The 22,816-nt window shown below is 36.6% G+C and overlaps 1 protein-coding gene across 1 annotated transcript in view; it reads right to left on the reverse strand.

Annotated features, from left to right (window-relative positions):
• LOC136859016 (death-associated protein kinase 1) overlaps positions 1-22,816 on the reverse strand; it is a 1,193,585-nt gene that overhangs the window by 701,490 nt on the left and 469,279 nt on the right. The window lies entirely within an intron of this gene.

Below are 22,816 nucleotides of genomic sequence, written 5' to 3' on the forward strand. Positions count from 1 at the left end.
GTATGATTTGATACCGTGATTTTCTGATATCAGTGAATTTTAAACGTCCTGCTAGTTATCTGTAGCTTGTGGTCACGAGAGAGCCTTGTTACTATCTTCTTCCAGACGCATGAACATAATCATTTTTGCATTTAATTTTGTTTTTTGGACATGGTGAAAGCCAACCAATATGTCAAAAAAAGGACCAACACTGGCAATGGTCGTGTTCTGTATCGTAACCGATTATTTGGCATGTCCTAGAAAATGAAAACACAAGTGAAAAATACAATGATGGATAACTGTATTCTGGCCACCTAAAAGTAAGGTTTTGGTTACAACGGTACGTTTTCCAAGATACAAAATCATTAATCACTTCAGCAAGTATAGAAGCATCATATTACACAAAAGTAAAAAAGTTACTTGTTAAAAGGAACTGAATCTAAAAAGAGCAAATAAGATACATAAATCACCACTAAATATGCTGATGAAACAATTATTTACACATGCTTATTAGTATTTTAGGCGAATCCCATGAATCACGATGCAATTTGAACGCGCGCTTAAATATAATACCACACTAAGAGTCAGCATGACAATTTCTTAAAATTAATATTACTAGCGATGACAAGGTTTAAGCTACTTTTATGTTAGGAAGGAATATGCTAAATTTTTCTAAATACTTTATACTTACAATAATTTAACTATCTTAAAGACAATTAAATTACAAATGTCCTAAGGTTGGCAATCATAGTGATGCTCCTTCCTTGATCACATCGCTTCCCATGGATACCGTTACGTCAACACTTGTCGTGACATCACTGCTGATAACAGTCACAAGTTATGTAGAAACATTCACGAGATCGGTATATGGGCATGCGATAATCACATTGGAGTGAAACCCTGAAATCACTTCTGATCACAGTGACAGCGTAGGAAGTAACAGTCGTTACTTGTGATTTTTAGATATCAGTGATAAAATCACAATTCATCAAATATCGCCCATCACTAATTATTACTACCCTGACCCGGGAACATTTTCTCACAATCGAGGCCAGGCCACACCTCTGGTCGTCCAGAAAGACATTTACTGTGAAGGTGGACTATACTTATGTTGCCAGTCAAAAGTCATGGGGGGATGTAAAAGCAAATAACATTATTATTTAAAAGTCGTGGGTGATATCCAAATTGTTTGGGTTTGTTTTCTTTACAACGTTTACAATTTTGCCTTATGTCTCACTGACAAACATGTATGCCCTCAATATCAAAATAGGGGCATAGAATAGGAAGATCGTCTTGGTAATCGATCAATGCCAGTCTCTTTCTCATAACCTGATGCTGCGAAATGTGGAGTTGGTATTCCTTCCAGCCAACTGTAACTCCCAGTTCTGGGGATTTCCATGTCTTTAAAAGCTTCTACCAGAAAAATTTAGTTAGGGAAGCTCCAAGTATACTGGAGAGAGAAAATGAGCTAACAGATATGGAAGTTTCACTTTTAGATGCTCTGCACCTTATTGCCACAGCATGGCATAAAGTCAGCCCTGCAGCTATATTGAACTGCTTCAAGAAGGCAGGCTTTTACCATGAGAAAGGCCTTGAAAAAGAAGAAGAATATAATGAAACAACGAGTGCAGAATACATAGTGAGAATGCTTCCACCCCAAGATTTCATGAAAACATCTCACTACAGAACAGTATGCCACTGAGGACACTGCTGAGAACATTATGCAGGAAGATCATAATACTGATTCCAAAAACGATGAAGTGACAATGTTCCTTTGATAGACACTTCTTCGGCTCTGGAAACAGTGAGGAAGTTCCTCTCAATTTCAGATGGTGGTGATGCAACATTTAATCACTTGAAAAACAAGTTGAAAAAATATGACCAACAAAAAAAAAATAAACAATGTAAATTTTATTTGTTGATTACCATGTAAGTTAAACAATATTTAAAATGACTTCTTGTTGCCATTATTTTTTCTCATTTGTGATATTTTCAATAGACTGTGTTGGTTCTGGGTTAAATTTTCTCATTTTGAATTGAGATAAGGCTAATTTGGGTCAGTATAAAAGGGCTGTTATTTTTGAGAAAATAAATGTTAATGTTTCAGGAATTAAAGGCTCCTTGTTTGTACAAAGTATGGTGCTTGATACAAATGGAAATTATCCGGAACATTCCTTTCCATTTTTTTTTTTTTTTAAACTAACCCTCTGTTTAACAGTTTGCATTCTACAGTGCTGAATTATTGATTCAGGTACTCGTAGGTTAGTAAAACCCATTTCAATCATTTTACACTATTTTTCTGCATTCCCTTGTTAAGCGTAAAAGACAAATTTTACTGTAGTAGTTTCACAATCAGCTCTTTCAGGTTTTGAGGCAATTCACATGGTGCAAGAGTTTTGCAGATGGGCTCATGGCCTACTCAATTGAATGCTTTGGTTACATCCAGAAATGCAACAGTTCAACTTCTTTGACTTCGCAGTCTGTAGGCTATCAATTAATCAAAGTTGTATTAATATACATTCCCAGTGATGAAACAAAGCCTCTTTCATGACAAGAGGAAATGTGCTAGCTGCAAAGTGCCTTTGACTTGATTTGATTCTCTGGCTAATAATGGAGAAAATGCTTATGTAATTCCAGTTCTTTAAATTATGTGGGTAACCACTTTTGAAAATTAAGACTCTCCTTCACTTTTTGAACTCTGATGGCACAACACCAAATCTGATCATTGCAGTCCTGAGTAATGCAATAAACTTTCCTGCTTTCAAGTGCTTCAAAATCCTTTCTGTAACTCGATCTGGCCCAGGAACTGTGTTGAGACAGGTTAAAGAAAAGGCTTTTTTCAGGTCCTCCTCTGATATTTGATCTGGGCTTGCTTGGACATTAGGATCAACAGAAGTCAAATATTCCGGTGAAACAGTCCTGAATTTGATTTACTGGTACGGGGCATTGGGGAGACAAACCACTATTCACGATATGCTACACAACTAGTTTCCTGTTGTTGTATTAGTTATATTGGGCTACTTCATATGTATATTTCTACTATTCCTTCACATTTCAATCTAAAAACTGGGCTTGAGAATATGTGAATTCTTGAATTTTTGCACCTTTCTTACATAATGTTATAGTGTTTCACAGCTGGATATTGAGGGCCAGGCAGTGGCACAGTCATGGATGTGAGAAAGAATTAATTTACCTCTTAGAAAATATCATACTGTAACTACAAAGACGCACATAGGGATGCTGTCAATTGTGTACACTGTTTTATTTACAAATTATATACACGTTATACACATACACACTAATGTACTGTTATCTTGAACAAAACACTGCTAAGAAGAAGAAGAAGAAGAAGAAGAAGAAGAAGAAGAAGAAGAATGCCACATTAGCATTTCAACCAACTACCAACACAACAAAATGACAATATGAGTTCACACACTGAGTTCTACTAATGACTCCTCACTAGCAACTGAATGCAACTCCCAAGACCTTGCCTGGCCAGGCTTCTCGAAAAGTACGACACATGTTTTCTCGTATTTCCTCAAGTCTCCAATAGCCTATGTACAAATGAATAGAACATTCTATAAAGCTCTAGTCACAAAGATGCGTTGTTCTACATTATTACCATTACATCATATTTATAGGTAATAATAAATAATATACTATTAATTACGTGTTTTTTACATGAAATAAACTCATATAAATATACATACAGAAGGCGTGCCGTGACATAACCTCACGTTTTGTTACACAAGACAGTTCATACAACACACAAATAATAAATGATACAACCACAATTTATATCAAATAAAGTCCATACATAACTACATAAATAATAATAACAACAATAACAATAATAATAATAATAATAATAATAATAATAATAATAATAATAATAATAAACACCACCTACTAATCAAGCTCGATATTTTCACTATCTACCCATGGGTTTAGAGAACTGTTTCAAAGTTATACTAGTCTATTATACACTTGCATCACTATCCTTTCACTGCTTCATTTCATTCTTGAAACTATTTGTACAACTTGCAGTATTAATCATAGAATCCTGTGTCATACTATCTTCGGTTGGTAACTCAACAGCATAATCAGAAACATACCTTCTGGACAAATACTTTGATGTTATTATCTGTCTGTGTTGTTCTGGGTGAGCTGTGCTGATGTGAATGTTCACAGATATATATAAAACTTCCTGCAAAAACTCCGTGACTGTTTGCCTTTGAAAGGATCTGAGTTGCTATTGGCAAGGTTGTTATTCATGCTGTCTTCTTATTGACGTTCATGAAATAATGAAGTGCACATTAAAATAATAATATGTGATGTAAAGTTTCATGTACAGTAATCCAAATATGTACTGTTCACTTTTATCATTTTCAATATATTAAGAGATTTATAAACTCTGCCATTTTCAAAACTAATAAGAGCACTCCATAACCTGTGTTTCACAAAAAATTATAACTGGTTGATCACCTGCACATCTGATAATCAAGTGTTGTGCGCCTACAGGTTGTATATGTACAAACATGATTTAATTTTACATAACATAACTGCTAAATCTCGGTAATGACACACAAATTACTCATTTAAATAAAAACATTACCGTATGTAAATAAAACAACACAAAATAATGACTTTGTTCAAGTTAGAAAGATGTTATATTCTGAATATGTTTATGTTTTCATGTTTGCCTCCACCTTTACTTTCCGACCACACTAGCCTGTCCGTGTTGTTCTACATCTGCATTTCCTAACCTCCCTCCTCATTCCCATTTTAGGCGACTATTTTGTTTACTTACATTTGTTCTATTTCCATTACATATACTTTTAAAAAAGAATATAAAAAAACAACCTTTTCACAGTTTTGAAGATTTCACTTGTGATTGTCCAATGGAAATTCACTTTGAAAATTAAAATTAAGAACTGCAAAAAATATGTAGGAAGAAAAATATTAATCTAATGTAAGAATCTACATATGGTAAATCTTTAAATGTACTGTGATACCTCCAAAATATATTATACCATGTGAAAATGCTATAAAAATATATCATGCCACATGACAATCTCATATGTCACATGAATACTGTGTGGTAGCTTGTGAAATGTAACCTTAACAAAATTTCTTATAAAGAAATTCAATCTACATATTACAGTTGATTGTAAGTCAATACGGAACAGATCATGAAGTTTATCACATGCAAGCTTGTAAAATGTTGGAATGAAACAATGAGTCATGATTGAACTCCTCACAGAAGAAGAAATCAGGCAAACTGAAATCTAAGTATCACTCTATGTTATATTTGGTGATGATAAAATTCAAATTAGTACAGGTGATTCACAGCCTGTATGACGACTTTGTTTCACTCAAATCATTTACATTTTGAAGTTAATATTGTGAAGAGTTAGCTGATTAAATATATTAATTTCATTATCATGCTACATATATGAATAGACTGATACAATATTATAACTGTATACTATGCTGTTTAATCTAAATATTTAATTTAATTTTACTATTATCAACAAGATATGAAGGTTTACCAGGTGTTATCAATGAAACAACTGAGAGACTTTCCATAGAATTTGTTTGGTAATCATCTGACCCAGTTCCACCATTCCTTTTCAATCTGTATGCAGAAATAATTATGCGAAAGCTAAATTTAGAGGAACTCGACATTGTGTGAAGATTGGAGGAAGAACTATAAACAATTTGAGATATGCTGATGATACAACCTTGCTGGCAGAAACAGAAGATGATCTAAAGCTTTTAATTTCCTGCCTCAATGATGAAAATATTAAAAAGACCAAATTATGAGTAATTATGACTACGGATGAGTGTGGTACAGTTTGTCTAAACCTAAATAGAGAAAGAAACAGAGAGTGAGGGGGATTTCATCTTCTTAGGAGCCAAAATCAGCCAAGGTGGAGATTGCGGTCCTGATATCAAAAGAGAGATTTCGCTTGGATGTATCGCTATGATGACTATGTCCCCGATCTGGAAGAGCAGAGATATCAGTTTGGCTACCAACTACAGATTAGTCAATGTGATTATATTCCCACAGTTCATGTATGGACGTGAGAGCTGAATGGTGAAACAGGCACACAAAAGGAAGATCAACGCTTTTGAGCTCTGGTGTTGGCGAAGAATCTTACGAATACCATGGACTGCAAACGTCACTAATAAGGCAGTTTTAGAGTGCGTCAAGCCACGTACATCATTGGTTGGTAAGATTATGAAGCTGAGACTAGCATACTTTGGCCATGTTATGCAATCAGATACATTGGAAAAAGCAATCATGCTAAGAATGATCAGCGGTACAAGACCAGGTCGCCAGAGGACTTGTTGGTTAGACACCATTAAAAAAGACACAACCCTCACCCTGGAATAACTAAAGGAGGCAGCGTGGAACAGGACAACTTGGAGAGCGCTAATTCATAGAATTGCCGATGGTCGGATTCGAATGAACAGATGACATCATCAATGAAACAAATGCACCCTCACTTCAAACTTTTACTTAAAACATGTTTATCAACATTTACTTTCCTTATAGTATCTTCATCAAACCCTCTACTCCTACCAAACACCAATAAGAAACTTTCAGGTTCCATAAAAATGATGAACGGTATAGTGAAAGCAATGTTCCAGCTTCCTTTTACATAAGCAATACTGTTCCAGAGTGACTATTAAGATAGCTTTTACGAGTCATTTCCTTAAAACCTTTTTTATTACTTAGCTGAAAAACATCATACCACACAATTAACAATACCGGTAATAATAATAATAATAATAATAATAATAATAATAATAATAATAATAATAATAATAATAATAATAATAATAGTAGTAATAATAATAATAATAATAATAATAATAATAATAATAATAATAATAATAATATAATTTATTTAATGCACTTGCATCACTGTGTTAACCAGAAACTAAGCTAATATTACAATTCAATCTACATCATTACACTGGAAGTATATAATAAAATCAATAGCTCCCATTCAAGAAATCTTCAGTAATGGGAAAATAAAGAGAAAATTAGAGAAGACACTCCACTTAAACATAAGCCACATGCACTAGAGTCCAATTTAAGTGTATTTGATGAAACCGAAGGGGCTTTGTTTAATAGAAAATTCGGTTAAACCAGTGTGATTGGATTTCAGAACAACTACAGCCATTAAGTTACTAAAAATGCAGTAAAATATTTTATTTCAAATGAAAAACACACATGCAAGGATGGTACTGTAATTCATATCACCACAAATACAGTGTATGAAAATGAAACATAAAAAAGCTCTGGTATAAAAAGCCAGATGACTAAAACAATGAAGCTTAATTCAACTTGTGAAAACAAATTATAATTTCTTTTGCTTAAAATTACGTGACTTTTTTTTTTTAACAACCTCAGTTTCTGAGTGTTCAGAAGTGCCTTTCCAGCGCTCCCTCGTAAAACACAACTGCGCATGATTTTAGTGATTCGGTCATTCAGAATTTGGTTAAACAGGACTTTAGTGAATAAGGTTCTAAGATTGTTTCCTTTGAATCTCAGCAAAGGTTTTGACATATTCAAAGTGATGGCAACTTACTTTCTTATTTTTCTGGAAAGATCAAAACAGTAAAGATCCATATAATACAACAGAATATCAAACAGCCACATAAAAGCCTCCTATCACAAACCCAATCACCACAGCTGCAAAAAATACAAATATTTAATTTGGGACAGTGTGTGACTGTTTTCCAAGATACCATGATACTCCAACATACTAATATCAACAAATAGCTGCATTCAATATAAGAGTGATATTGAGTTAAACACAAGACATGGTAACTCTTTTGTAGTTGTTATTAAATTTTGATAAGTTTTTCAGTATCTAACTGGTATAAATATACATGTGGTTTCTTAATACACAAATAGGGGACGGGAGCTAGATAAAAAATCTCATTCAAGTAAACCCACAAGTCAAAACTGGTCTTAAGATAGTGACTGCATTACAAGTATCTAATAACAGATAAACACTATTTTCTGGTTATTGCTGCAGCAATTAAATCATCACTAAACTTTATTTTGACTCTCTCTCTCTCGCAGTAAAAGATGTGTAAAACAGGTATAGTGAAAACAACAATACAGTATACTGAATTATGTAAAATCAATGTTGTACTGTAGAGGCTAAGATTATTGTCACATATGACACAAATGACCAAAATCTATTGTACATTTGAGTGAAGATGCCTTTTCTTTGAACTATTCAAAAGACTACTTCAGAACAGCTTTCATTTCTACAAGAAGAGCAAGACAAAAATCAACTGACAAGGTAAGGCTGACAAAGAACTAAGTCTGACCTCACCTTTCAAACCAATTTCATAAAATTTTTATGAAAAAAAAAAAAAAAAATATATATATATAACAAAAGTAATCAATACCAGATGAGAGATAATGCAACATATACGGCAGATCTAAAAGCAATGCAGAGTGAGTGTTATTCACAAATATGATTGATGTATGACACACTGATATGAACATTTTCTAAATTTCATATTACGCCAATTTTACTTTTTTTGTCTACTCGTTTAACGTCGCACTAACACATCAACGGTTTTTGGCAATGGAAGGATGGGAAAGGGCTAGGATTGGGAAGGTAGTGGGCAGCATTTGGCTGGTGTGAAAATTAGAAACCACGGAGAACCATCTTCAGGACTGCTGACGGTAGGATTTGAACCCACTATCTCCCAAATGCAAGCTCACAGCTGCATGACCCTAACTGCACGGCCAACTCGCTCTTTCACTTTTAAAACTTCTTGAACCATCATGAATGTACCCAATGTCAAACACTGGTCAACATGTGAAGTTCTGTATGGTGGAGCTCTTTTAAATCTGAAGTCCTGTACAACAAGCATCATTACATCATATTTTAAATATCAGTATTAAACATTTCCTGAAACATGAAGTTACTTCAGGAAATGCACTTATATATGCTAAACAACAAAGAATGTGCTCAAACAAGAATTTATCACAATGATGGAGTGCCATATGACAAAACATTTTCATTATATGACCATACTAGTGCAGTGAAACATGCTCAGAGAGACTGGTCTGAAACAAGTGAAATAAACACATGCAGAGGGTGATAAAACAACAGATGTCTTCTGATTCACATAAACAGCTAAATTGAAGTAAAAATACAATCACAATGCAGATCTGTTCATAACTGCAGGTGCTCAGAACTTCTGAAACACGCTAGGAAAATAAAAAGTCATGAGTTCATTGGAACCACAGATACCTACATCATTATATTAGGGAACAAGCCGTACCTTACAATAGTTTTGTTACCTGCCATTTAAAGACTACCTAAACACACAAAAGCCTGCTGGTAAGCAAGTACTGCAAAATTCATCTCTTTCCATGTATATTCCTGCAAAGTGAGAGAACTATTTTATGTCATGAATTATTCAGAAGCCTTGTATTCATTTTCAAAGTGGTCACAGATGTAGTCAAATATGTACAACTGTCAGCATATGTTGCAACAGAAAAAATAATGGCTATGGTGTAATCTAGAGTCGATCTGCCATGTACCTAAATGGGTCACTTTCAATGACAACTATATGACAGGCAGAGTTGGGAAGTAATCGAGTAAAAGTAACTGAATTACTTGCAATAAATATTTCATTAGGAATCTTTTCCTTGTAATCATTACTTTTTACCAAATGTAATTTTACTTTAAATTTACTTCTTGAAATAAAACTGTAATCGTTACATTGCAATTATCATTACATTCTAGTAATTGACATACATCATACTGAGAGTATGACAACGTTGGAGTCCCAGCACTCGTAAGTTAACACGCCAAGGTTATAAACTACAAAGTGAAGTATACGTAGGGACATCACGATCCCACATCTGATAATATTGGAAACAAACATCAATACCAATAGTACAATTTGAAAATGATACTGTAGTATTGTTAAGGCAGTTTCAAACTAGCAGATAACAACCAATTAGTAACAAATTAATGATCAATAACTTCAAAACTTTAATAATATTTGTGAAACATTATGTAAGTATACAGCAAAACAAGATAAATTTTTGAAGTACCTAATTATGAGGAGTTGATTACATGATGGTTTGTTATTATGTTCACATAATACGTGGTTTCATTACAAAATTTAGGAGATGATTTTTTTTTTTTCAGGTTTTGGATTGACTATTCCTTGGCATAGTAACATATGCACTGTAATATAAATAAACTAGCAGAATGTACCCATCCTTGACCGGCAGATAGTTGGCGCTGTCGCTGACTTCCTTTTCCACCCAATGTTAATGTATAAGCTGTCATTTTCAAGACACTGGTAACAAATAGGGTTTAACAACTGCCGGTTAGGTCATTAGCCCGGTGGCTGGTTAGATCCTCACTAGCACCACCAAAGATTATCCAGTAATAGGAAAATGGCAAAAAAATTTGGTAGTGCTAAAATGAAGCATAATAAGCATAATTAGGAGTGAAGTAGTTTGCCACTGCTGTCCTCACTGGTCCAGGAAGAGCTACTGCAGCATGACTAGCTCTATGAGTAGCACCTTTTATAACATCTAGAAGCATTAATCGTGCACCACCCATACCTCAGTAGCTTCCATACTGTTATAGCCATAAATGAGATCAGTAGAAGTTGCACTTTACTCTGGTCTGTGCCAAGTGACAGATGCATAAATACAGTCAATCAATACTGATCTGCATTTAGGGCAGTCACCCAGGTGGCAGATTCCCTATCTGTTGTTTTCCTAGCCTTTTCCTAAATGATTTCAAAGAAATTGGAAATTTATTGAAATACTGCATCCATCAAGAAATAGCAACAAGTGTGGTTAACCACTCCACGAATTAATTTCCAAAGACCTCTTTGTACACTATAATACGGTCAATCAATCTAGGGCAAGAACCCAGTCAAACAATGCTTGGCCACCAGAAGGTCTTTATGACAGATCTAACAATCAGATCTGTAATGTCCAAAACACAACTCAATAAGGTTCACAACAAAAAGAAAGCAATATAAGAACCAACCATCCATTCCATCAATGAAAGTACCAATTGAATGATATTGAATTCATCGGATTAATGGTTGGCGTTAGAGGAACCATTTCTCTCTTTTTCATCAAATTTTGCAAATCATTAACTTTAATAATTAATAATGTCATTTGCTTTACGTCTCACTAACTACTCTTTTACGGTTTTCGGAGACGCCGAGGTGCTGGAATTTAGTCCCGCAGGAGTTCTTTTACGTGCCAGTAAATCTACCAACACGAGGCTGACATATTTGAGCACCTTCAAATACCACTGGACTGAGCCAGGATCGAACCTGCCAAGTTGGGGTCAGAAGGCCAGCGCCTCAACCATCTGAGCCACTCAGCCCAGCAATCATTAATCAGGCATTAATAAGAGAAGTTGCAGTGACTGCCTTAGCATATTTAATCCAAAACTTGAAGAAACATTAATCTCCTAAACTTTGTAATGAAACCACATATTATGTGAAACATAATAACCAACCATCATGTAATCAACTCCTCTTATTTACTTTTAAAATTTATCTTGTTTTGTTGTATACTTTGCCCTCAGGGGCAATCACCAGCTGGGGAAATTCAAAATAACTGTCAGATGTCTAAAAATAAAATAAAAAGAATTTCATCATCATCATCATCTAACCATCTCCAGTTTCCCAGGTAAGGTGTAGGAGGGCTCTCCACTTCCGTATTTCACACCTTTCGATAATTATCCATGAGATTCTTGAACAATAAGGATGAAATATCATAGCCTTGTGTAACTCCTGTGACTACTTTGAATCAAGCTCTCACTCTACCTTCAATTCTCACTATGGCCTGTTTGTGAATACAGTATGTCACTTTCTTATTCATACAGTTTCATATTGTGAAAAGAGCAGTATATTTTGGACATTCAAATGGATATTGTGGAAATTGTTTTAAGAAATTTATTCCTGGTAGATTTCTTTACAATGCCATAGAAAAATAATGTTTATAACAACATATAGTACAAAATACTGAGAATATAACAAAACATGAACTTTACCTACGTCACATTGTTATTCATACATATGCCAGTTCTTTAACTAAGCATATGAATGAAATGAACCATAGCTCCAATCCTTTGTACTTTATGGAGTAACCCTTGGTTTTAATGACAACTTGACACCTACGCTGCATGGAATTTACTAGCCTCGCATACGTTCCATAGCTGATACTGTACTATTCTTGGGTCACCACTTCTTTTAACTCATCTTTGGATGAAACCTTTCTACTGTGAACCCTAGACTTCAAAAACGCCTATAAATGTACAATAGGGTTTAAGTCAGCAGACTGGGGAGGTGTTTATAATTGTTTTGAAATGTTCCAAATTAACCACTCCTTGTTCAGAGCAGTGGTATGTTTTGGGTCGTTATCTTGTTGAAACATGTAGGTTGGTAGCATTCCCAATTTTTCAGCACTTCGTTTAACATCGTTCTTCAAAATATTATTGTACACTACTTTGTCCATCATGCCTTCAATAAATTGAATATTCCCTACACCTTGTGCTGACATACACACCCCACATCATAACCGATCCACCTCCGTGTTTCACTGTGGGAATTGTATTGGCCACATCGGTGTCCATATTGGCTTTCTCCACACCCTGTGGGCACCACCGGAACCATACAGGTCAATTTTAGTTTCACTTGGACCAGATGACATTATTCCAAAACTCCTGCCCTTCTTTACATGTTCTTTCGCAAAGAGCAGTCATGCAGCATGGTTCTTTTTACAAACATCGTTTCTTGGTACATGGCCAGGGTAACCGTGTTGATGTAAAACTCGCTGGACCGTCTGAGTACCATTTTCTTCCTAGTAGCAGCTTCCAGCTCTGCCCATAGTTTGGAGCATTTATAAGAGGTTTGGATTTCACTCGTCTCACAATAAGTCTTTCTACTTGTGGACTTAGTTTCTTTTGTTTGGGTTTTCTTGGCACATTCTTCACTGACCCTTTGTACTTAAACTTATTCACGACGTATTGAACAGTGCCATGACTTTTCTTCACCATAAGTATGAGTCCTATTTTCGCAGGGAGTACCCTCTAAGTGTCAGACTGACAATTGTCTGTTTCAGCTCATAGCCAAGCTCTTTTACCCTTCCCCATTTCTACCAGCACTCTCACAGGTCTAAGACGAACACAACCAGCAACACCTCTCCTCATATCACACCTACTTACGAATGCCCTGTTCAATGTTGTCGGATGACGCCATCTATACTAGTGTATGAATAACAAAGTGACTTGAAGTTTTGGAGTGTATGCAGTTCTATTTGTGTAAACACAAATTAGAGTATTTGCACTCACAAACCATTTGTGCATTGAGTGTTCTAGTCTTGTTATTACATTCACAACTATAAATCAATCATTTCCATAACTATAGAGGCACATGGAACGCTTCATAAAACAAAATGGGTTGTGTATGAATAAGAAAGTGACATACTGTATAAATACATTTACTGGGTGAGTTGGCCATGCGGTTAGAGGCGCGCTGCTGTGAGCTTGCATCCGGGAGATAGTGGGTTCGAATTCCACTGCCAGCAGCCCTGAAGATGGTTTTCCGTGGTTTCCCATTTTCACACCAGGTAAATTAATTAAGGCCATGGCCGCTTCCTTCTAAATCCTAGCCCTTTCCTATCCCATCGTCGCCATAAGGCCTATCTGTGTTGGTGCGACATAAAGCTACTAGCAAAAAAAAAAGAATACATTTGACTGTTCAGAATAACCTTCCTCCAACCCCATTATGACCAACAAATTTTCTCTTGGTGCTATGTCACCATGACTCCTTAAAGGCCCAGGCAACTTCTTTTAGAATTTCATTTTTCTTAACTCATTGAAAGCAATATTAAGTTTTAATCCACAAGCTGTAAACTCTACTGGATTATTTTATTTTGTTCAATAGATATATCTAATATTAAAAACTTCATATTTGGTCCGTACTGAAAGGAGATTAACACACAATAAAGGAGAGTATAAATGATCCACCTTATATTAATACAAATTATGTTGTTAATACAAGATTACAAAATTTTTATTAGGGACCGGTTTTGATGGCTTTGGCCTTTGGCTGATGATGATGTCCAAAGACATCGAAACCGGTCCCTAATAAAAATGTTGTAATCTTGTATTAGCAACATAATTTGTATTGATATAAGGTGGATCATTTATACTCTCCTTTATTGTGTGTCAATAGATATAAGTGAAAAATTACCACATCACTTGAGCGAGTGACCATCATTGTTGGCGAGCTGCCTTCTGCGTGCGATTAGTAGATGGAGCAGAATCAGACAGTGCAACTGATGGGTGTCATATGTAATTATTGTAAACAATACCTAAATGAAAACATGGTTTACTGTGTTGTGTATGGTGTATGTTTTCATCAATTCTCCAATTGAGATAAATTTCCAGAGAGATATCAAACTTGGCTACAGAAAATTAGTCGCACCAATTTCTCACCAATTCAACTTAGTTTTGTATCCTCTACACATTTCAGAGAGCAGAACTATGACCAACTGAGTAAATATAAAGCCAAACTCCTCAAGTAAAATAGAAAACATGTGTTAAAAAGAAAGGTGCTGTCCCAGCTCTACATACGAGGGAAAAGAAATATGTTCCTGTTGCAAGGTGTGCATCTACATATATTACGAAGAAACTTCTAACTGAAGCGACTGAATGTACCTCTGAGAGATTTGCAAGTGTTAGTCAGAGAGTGTGCAGTGAAAAGGAGACTATTCTCCGTGATCAATCTTGCATGATGTAGATGTTGATTCCCATAGGGAAACTAAAATATTTTTCCCGAATGAGTAAATTTATAATACCAATATAATGGTCCGTTATTGGCCATTATAAATTTTCCAGCTAACTCATTCTTGGTTGCCTGCGTTTCGCCCTAGTGTGCTAAGTTAGGCTCGTCAGTTGGGACTTAGCACACCACCCAAGACGCAAGGCTAGTGCATACCGTGGAGGCCACTGCATAGGCTATTTGAAGCCACCAGCAGTGCCAATGCACTATGAGAGCTATGTCTCATTTCCAAAAATAGATGCCTGCCTGGCCATCAAATGATGTAGATGTTGATTCCCATAGGGAACCTAAAATATTTTTCCCGAATGAGTAAATTTATAATACCAATATAATGGTCCGTTATTGGACATTATAAATTTTCCAGCTAACTCATTCTTGGTTGCCTGCGTTTCGCTCTCATGTGCTAAGTTAGGCTCGTCAGTTGGGACTTAGCACACCACCCAAGACGCAAGGCTAGTGCATACCGTGGAGGCCACTGCATAGGCTATTTGAAGCCACCAGCAGTGCCAATGCACTATGAGAGCTATGTCTCATTTCCAAAAAATAGATGCCTGCCTGGCCATCAAATGATGTAGATGTTGATTCCCATAGGGAACCTAAAATATTTTTCCCGAATGAGTAAATTTATAATACCAATATAATGGTCCGTTATTGGACATTATAAATTTTCCAGCTAACTCATTCTTGGTTGCCTGCGTTTCGCCCTCGTGTGCTAAGTTAGGCTCGTCAGTTGGGACTTAGCACACCACCCAAGACGCAAGGCTAGTGCATACCGTGGAGGCCACTGCATAGGCTATTTGAAGCCACCAGCAGTGCCAATGCACTATGAGAGCCTTGCGTCTTGGGTGGTGTGCTAAGTCCCAACTGACGAGCCTAACTTAGCACACGAGGGCGAAACGCAGGCAACCAAGAATGAGTTAGCTGGAAAATTTATAATGTCCAATAACGGACCATTATATTGGTATTATAAATTTACTCATTCGGGAAAAATATTTTAGGTTCCCTATGGGAATCAACATCTACATCATTTGATGGCCAGGCAGGCATCTATTTTTGGAAATGAGACATAGCTCTCATAGTGCATTGGCACTGCTGGTGGCTTCAAATAGCCTATGCAGTGGCCTCCACGGTATGCACTAGCCTTGCGTCTTGGGTGGTGTGCTAAGTCCCAACTGACGAGCCTAACTTAGCACACGAGGGCGAAACGCAGGCAACCAAGAATGAGTTAGCTGGAAAATTTATAATGTCCAATAACGGACCATTATATTGGTATTATCAATCTTGCATGTCTGTAAATCCAAATATAGTTGGAGTACAGTTTGAATTACGAGGAGAAACCTTTAGAAAAACACAGTCTTATGATGATGATGATGATGATGATGATGATGATGATGATGATGATGATGGCATCACTCGCAGGCAATTCAAACCCATGGTGTTCCTCACATAGGTGTACTAATCATAGGGACTTGTACTATCCCATGGTGTTCCTCATATAGTGGGCACTAATCACAGGCAACGCAGACCCACAGTGTTGCTCATATAGTGCTACTGATCACAGGCAACGCCCAGACAAGTGGTGTTTCTCACAATGGTACAAATCACAGGCAATGTAAGCTCATGGTGTTCCGCATATAGTGGTACAGTAGAAGTCCGATTGTCTGGCACGTTCGGGACCAGCCTGGTGCCAGATTACCGAAAATGCCGGACTATCGGGCGGTACCTCTTACTTCAATATAGGTTAAAGCGTACAGCGAAAACAGCTGTAACACAGCATTTTGCAGTAAAATGTTGATCAGCAGAATCATTAGTTTAATAACTTTAGCTCAAAATTAGGGCAGAACGAAATTTTCATTCAACACAGTTTACATACATGTACTGTACAATATTTTAGTGTGACTTAAAAAATCTCTAATATCTTTTTGTTTTTGAGATCGTTGTCGCTTCACATAAAATTTATTTCTGATGATATGTAAACCAATAAGTTCAGTGGCATTATAATTAGTATTACACCCAGCAAAAGTGATGAATTTATTTAGGGACTCTGCGGCTTCTGCCCAGCTGATTCTCCCCTTTTCTTTGGTTTCCTCATCTGAGTCACTCTCTTCAAGATTGTGTATAGGTTGAGGGTTTAATACACTTTGGATAATGTCCTCATCGGTTAACTCCTGCTTGATAGGTTCATGTTATCCATTTGAATCCACTCCGCGAGTTCCTCTTCAGATACGTTATCCAAAGGATTGTTGCTGGTTACACTTCTTACAACATCCAAAACTTCAGGCACTGATTTGGGATGTTGTTCCTCCTCAACAGTCGGTGATGTTGAATTAAATGTAGGATCCGGAGTTCGCCAAAGTTTTCCACAGCACCGTTGTAAAGTAACTATTTTTATTTGAGTCCAGGACAGTGCAACAGCATAGAGGGCATCTTGTACATTAAACATTTTTTGAAATTCAGTTACATCACACTCAGCGTTTAACAGGCTGTGAACTAAAGAACTCCTATAAAAACATTTAAAGCTCTGGACTACCCCTTGATCCATTGGCTGAATCAGTGACGTAACATTACACGTTAGAATTGTAGCAAATATATTTCCAGAAACTAACTCAGCTACTGGTGGATGTGCTTTACAGTTGTCCAAAAGAAGGATAGCTTTGTTGTCTTCTGGTAGACCAAGGTTTTCGAAGCTTTCTTTGACTTGTGGCACAAAATGATGAAAAACCTAGTCTTTGAATAGGGTGGCAGTCATCCATGCATTTGATTGAGCGTCAAAATGAACAGGCAAGTTCGTAACATTTTTAAATACACAAGGTTTTCTAGATTTACCAATTACAAAAAGAGTTATTCAGTGGCTTCCAGACGCATTAACACATAGCAAAACTGTCAATCGGTCTCTTTTTAAACCATTAAGCCGCCTTTTCACCTCCCGCAGGTAGAGTAGATGTTGGTAAGCACCGCCATATTAGGCCTGTTTCATCAGCACTGTAAATCTGATCAGCTGTCAGATTATTAACTGTGATTATTTCTTCAAACTTGTCTTTGTATTTTTCTGCTGAATCTTGGTTTGCTGAAAGTGTCTCTCTGGTTACACCAAGTCTTTGAATTCCATGCCGAAACTTCAAAGTTTCTGAGCCAACCAACAGAAAAATGCACTCACTTTCTGCAACACCTAAGTCTTGTCTAAATTTATTTGCCTTTTCAATAACCATTGGCCCCGTTACTGGCTTTCCTTCAGAGAATACTGCACTGAACCATTAGTACAATAAGCTATCTAATTGTTCCAGTTTTTTTTTTTTTTTTAAATGTTTGTCTGGAAGCCAACTTTTCAATTGTAGCCGATCGAGAAACAAATTTCATTAGTTCATCTTTTTGTTTGTATGTCGTAAATGGTTGACGAGCAAACATTAAATTAATTCAACAAAATATTTCTATTCTCACCTTCCTCCAGTTGTGTGATGATTTCCAGTTTCTGGTTGATGGCCTGAGTTACGTGCTTACGTTTCTCTCCTGATTTGGAACATGAAGGAGGTTTCGATTTTGAGAACGTTGTCACTGCTTAAATACCAAGAAAACTTCCACAGGGCTCTTTGATATGTATGTTCACCACACTACTGCCTTACTGTAATACGGATCCTAGATCGCAAGAAAGAATTCTGTAGCGAAATGTGCTTGCAAACAAAACAATGCACTGAACCTGTGTGTGATGACAGCCAACAATGCCGATTGTGTCTAACAATATCAGACGCGTAATGGACAATTCCGGGTGGTTTCGAACCCTGCCGGGCGCTTTAATTGTCGCAAACATAAAAACAAACTAAAAATAACACAAAATCCTGGAATGGTGCCAGACCATCGGGCGTTCCGGACTGTTAGATGCCGGACTAATGGAACTCTACTGTACTAATCAAGTGTACTGTAAACCCATAGCATAGTGAGCCACCCCCTATTGCTACTAATCACAAAACTATTGAGCATTTAAGATAGTGGTACTACTCGCAAGTAAAGGTGACCCATGGTGTTCCCCGCATGGTGGTACTAATCACAAGTAGTTTCATGGTTCTGATTCAATCATCCCCCTTGGTAGCCCCTTTTAGTCACCTCTTACAACAGGCAGGGGATACCACGGGTGTATTTTACATCTGCGTCTCCAACCCACAGGGGGTAGACAGAGAGAAAAAAGACGGGATAAGTCACTTCGAAAAATGGTACCAGACAAAGAAGGGCATGAAGGGCATGAAAATGGAAGACTCCCCAGGCCTCGAATGCTCTAATACCATCGGGGTCAGAAAAGAACAAAAGTTGACCAACGGAGGTCAGACAGGATAGATGAAAGCGAGGAGCCTGGCACAAGTAATGGAAGCAATGACAGGACTTAGCTAAGGGCCCCGTGGTTGCCAACCTACGCTCCCAAGTTGAGAGCCCCTGGGGCCCTTTTAGTCACCTCTTACGACAGGCAGGGTTTACCATGGATGTATTCTTAATCTGCATCCCCCACCCACAGGAGGTACTTCAAGAGTTGATCAGGTAAGATTCCAAATACAGGATATTGCAAAAGGGACGTTATTCTTCTAGGTAATGCAGAGACAATACTGAAGCCAATGTAGATCTGAAATATCTATTGTATTTCTTTCTCAGGTACGCAATTCTGATGAAATAATTTCTCCATTTCCAGATACTATTTGCAGAAATAATTTCTAGCATGTGTGTTATCTGTTTGCTTTATTTCTGTTATTTTCTTTGATGATTGCAGAGGGTGAAACAATGTTGTACATATATGTTTGTCTACCCACGTTTGTTGTTAAGTATCATATGAAACTCTTGGTGTTACCTACCTCATTTATATTTTGTGGTGGCATTCTCCTTAAAGGAGTTTATTTCAAAATGCAGTACTTACGGATTTAAATGGAGATTCATCTCACTTCATACCAAACCCCATAGAGAAACAGGACAAGAGTTGGACAAACACTTATGTATTTAAATGGTTGCATTACTCATTTTATAAATTTAAAAGAGGAATTTTATGGAAGGAAAGTAAAGAATACCCTAACTTGCAGAAATAATATGAAGATCAGGTGAAAACAAAAATCTAGACAGAAAGAGTTCCATGGTAATGTCAAATGTTGTATAATTTAAATAATTTTGTCCTTGTTCCCTCATACATTCGTTTGATATTTAAATGTAATTTTCAGAATTCGCACTATGCTCAACTGAGAAATAAGAAAACTTATGGAATTCTCAAGTGTGCTATTGTTGTTCAAGTCAAGATGATATTGTTGGACAGGATGGATCTTGTCGAATGTTGCCAAGCTGATTGTTATCAATCAAGATTTAATTTACAAAATCCCTTGCTATGGTTATTATTTTAGAATCATTTTTCACCCACATATTTTCTTTGCTTCATTTAGAAATATTTTTAATAAATATTGGAAAATACTTTCCAAGCAAATATCCACAAGCGTTATCATTTGTATAAAATATTATTTACCCTACATCATGAAAGCATTCTATACTTTGAACTGATTTTACCTGCAGGCCCATTCAAATTCCTTTCTCAATCTTCGAGTCATTTCATCGCACCCTATGCTGAGTTACAATGGCAGCATAAGAAGAAAGAAGAGACAGACGGGTATAATACACTTCTACCTTCACAAGGATGGGCTCTCACCGTCATCACTCCCAGTTCTTCTAAATCCATATCTTCTCAGCCCCCAACATGTTCTCTCCTCCTTCTCAGCTTCACCAAATGGCATGCTTTAACATCGACTGAAGGGCCATTTTGACAAATCTTCTGTCTTGATGTAAATGTAAGATAAGGAAAAAGCTGGATAAATACAGGAAAATGGAAGAGGTAAAGACGAAGAACAGATGGTAAAAGACAACGAACACAGAATAAACACAGAAGGAAAAGAGCCCAATGGGTCAATATACCGTATTTCCTAGCGCATTAGATCCCCCCCCCCCCCTCCCTTTTCCCACTTTTATAGCCGCAAAAAGTAAGGGGTGGGGGTCCAATATGCGATAACTTCCCATTTTGTCCAGTGACTTCTGGGTATAAAGAACTATGTATTGGATATGTATGTATTCTACACTATTTTTTAACAAACTTGTGATTGTATTCTGAGTCTTAGTGGCTACTTTTATTGGTAGGCAGCATTTCTAAATTTAAAATATAAAGAAGACAATAAATGGTAAACAGATCACTTCTAGACCTACATATACAGTAAATATAGTCAGTTTTAGTTACACTCTTATATCATGTCATTTGAATCATTTCTAACTCCTCTGATGAGGTTGACGTCAGGAAGGGCATCTGGTTATAAAAACTTGGACAAAAATTCATCTCACTTCATACTCGATCCCGTAGAGAAAAGGATAAGAGTTGAAAAATCCATTTTTAAAATCACATTATGAAATATTAATACAAAAGAACTTGATGGCCAGTCATTTGTCTCAGTCAGTTGAGCAGTAGGCCTATCGTACAGCAAACTTAATCGCTACTGTCATTTGAATTTTCACCACCTTGTACTGCCAACTTCCCTTCTACCGGCATTCTCGCCATCCCAAATGACGTCATCTTCACTGCCATGAAGAGCATTCGAGATCCAGTCTTTTTGAAATTTTAAAATAGTTTTGTTCCCAATTATAGAGTCCAAACAGTGAGAATCTATTCGCAAAATGTTTCTGGAGATGGTCTGTGTTATTCCAAGTTGGTGTATGTGTAAGAGAAGCCACCCCTTCTAAATAAAGCCGTGCTTTAGAAAGCGTGCCAAACCACCAGGTGATCAGAAGCATATATTATGAGTTGAACTTCCGAATGTAATACATAGCAACTGGAAGCATTCTTTGGATAACTGTGGCTGTTGAAAGCCATACCTTTATTTAAGTATATTTCATGCTTGTTCTCTACATATATCACATCAGGATTTACCCAAACAGCTGTAATTGAGATAAGAGAGACCACATTGTTTAGGTTAGGTATGCTATCAAGTATTCAGATAGTACCAGAAGTTCCACGATGAAAACCATAAAATAAATAACAGGGAAGCTTGCTGCATTTATGGATACCTAAAGGTGTGGAGGTAATCCATTTTATTATCATAATGTTTAATTTCGCTGTCTCCCTTTTTGATTAATGCATAGTATGTTTTCTTTCGAGTCTCCGAAAATCGTAAAAAATAATCAGTGAGACGTAAAACAAATAACATTATTATTATCATTATCATTTGTGAGGTATGTTGATGAGTAAAACAGTCGTTATGATTGCATTATTTTTTATCACATTTTAAACCTACTTCTCTACAAAAATGAGCTATATTCGCCAGAGTTATGAGATATTAAATGACCACATTGTTAATGATCTCACCTGCTATATTAATAGCAACAACTATGAATATTTCTTAACTAAAATAAGCTCATGTCCTCATCCCAAGGTGGTGCAGCTCTTTTTAGGCATGCTCCCAATGGAGGTGAGCTGCATGTACCATTTTACCACATATAAACCTTCCTGCTATTCTTAAATCTCTGACAGTACAGGGAATCGAACTTGGGCCTTTGAGAATTGTGTTAACAGTTATGCTGGCAGAAGTGCTTAAATACTAAATACAAACATATCACATGACTGATGCATGCTTGCAATGTGTGGGTCGGACATATGAAATTGTTCACTTATTTGTGTGATGTCATCGGAACTGCAGTACGCTATGGAGGTGGACATTTCTTAACTACAAAACATAGATGTACCGCATGGATTTGATGCACGTTTTCATTGCGCAGTTTGGACAGACAAAACTATTCACAAATTTGTGTGATGTCATTGGAGCTGCAGTAGAGCCTGTACCTGCTTTGAAGTGGAATCGTCGTTCTTTTCTGATGGATTACGTTGGGTTGTCTTATATGCAAGCTTTATTTGATTTTTGTCTTGAAAAGCGAGAGGATGTCTATGCAAGGGGGTCTTAGG

The sequence above is a fragment of the Anabrus simplex genome, chromosome 1 (genome assembly GCF_040414725.1).
Source record: "Anabrus simplex isolate iqAnaSimp1 chromosome 1, ASM4041472v1, whole genome shotgun sequence".
In the NCBI taxonomy this organism is placed as follows: Eukaryota; Metazoa; Arthropoda; class Insecta; order Orthoptera; family Tettigoniidae; genus Anabrus; species Anabrus simplex.